Source organism: Nicotiana attenuata, unplaced genomic scaffold (assembly GCF_001879085.1).
Source record: "Nicotiana attenuata strain UT unplaced genomic scaffold, NIATTr2, whole genome shotgun sequence".
Lineage (NCBI taxonomy): Eukaryota > Viridiplantae > Streptophyta > Magnoliopsida > Solanales > Solanaceae > Nicotiana > Nicotiana attenuata.
The window spans coordinates 399,884-400,182 of record NW_017670604.1 but is presented as its reverse complement, the minus strand read 5'-3'; positions in this window follow the sequence as shown (position 1 = coordinate 400,182).

The window sequence follows — 299 nt, the reverse complement described above, 5'->3', positions numbered from 1 at the left end:
CCGAGTATATCCGACATAAGTTCACTACGGAAAGTTCAAAGGGAAACCTACTTATCCAGATGCGATTAATCCTTATTTGTGAATCACACAGTATTTTCATGCATGTTTTTCCTCATATGACCATTCCCCATTCATGTGGGGGATTGTTGCGTTTTTATTAAGGGGTGTGAATGGGAAATGGAAGAGGCACCTTTTAGATTGCACCTCTCCATATCACCCTTCCTTTGTCTATAAATTTAGAGGCTTGGCCTCATTTTTAAGACATGAAATCAGACATGGAAAATCTGAAATCTTCTCCC